Source organism: Mustela nivalis (assembly GCF_964662115.1).
Source record: "Mustela nivalis genome assembly, chromosome: 7".
Taxonomy (NCBI): Eukaryota; Metazoa; Chordata; class Mammalia; order Carnivora; family Mustelidae; genus Mustela; species Mustela nivalis.
The window spans coordinates 120,510,238-120,511,109 of NC_139026.1; positions in this window are offsets into that span (position 1 = coordinate 120,510,238).

Sequence of the window (872 nt, forward strand, 5' to 3'; positions counted from 1 at the left end):
AAGCAGGATTTGGCTCGAATCGTCCAGAAAGGTAAAACGCACCTCTTGCATTTTTGCTAATTGTTCTATAAATTTGAGAAAAGGAGGGTAAGGGTGAAAACCTCTGAAAGATTTTGCCATAGTTTACTGATTGATCGGGCTCTACCCAGTTTGAAAGGGATCCTATCAGACCTTCACTGTTTGATACTTGGAGAACAGGGTTAGTAATGAAACCGCTTTGCCATTCAGTGCAGCACCCAGTTTGTTTGGGGAAGATGGGTCTGGAGACACTTAAAAAGGAGGTCAACTGAAAATCCTACTTGAATTCAGACCATGAAAGGTGGATTCCAACTCGAATTCAGACTCCTTGGTGCTCAGGTATTAAGCAGCATTTCTGAAATACAGGTCAGTTGGCTAAGGCAGAGGAGTGGGTATGAATGAAGTATGAATGAAGCAGAGGGGTGGGGACAGGAGACACCCACCCAGCATGGAAAGGAAAGTCTGAGTCCCCAAGATTGTGGTAACACCCGCCTAGGGCCAGTGTTTAATCACAGATTCTTACAGCAAGGGCACAACACTGAGGGTGTAGTTGACCTCTGAAAAGAAGAGATTTAGGAATGGGGCACCAGCCCGGATAGAGAGGTGTGACCAGCTCATGCCTGGCTGGATCCCCGTCTCAGCAAGGCCCCAAACCCTAGGTTTGGGGGGGTTGGCACTCATCTTTAAGAAGACTCTTGTTAGGAGAGGAAGTGTGCAGTGCAGAGGGACCCATTGGATGCCTATGCGTGTGGGTTCACTTGGAATAGAATGTTCTAGTTCTCAGCTTCTAGAGACACTCCCCTACATTTAGTGGGAATGGCCCCAATGCCACCTAAGATAAGGGGATTCTGGCC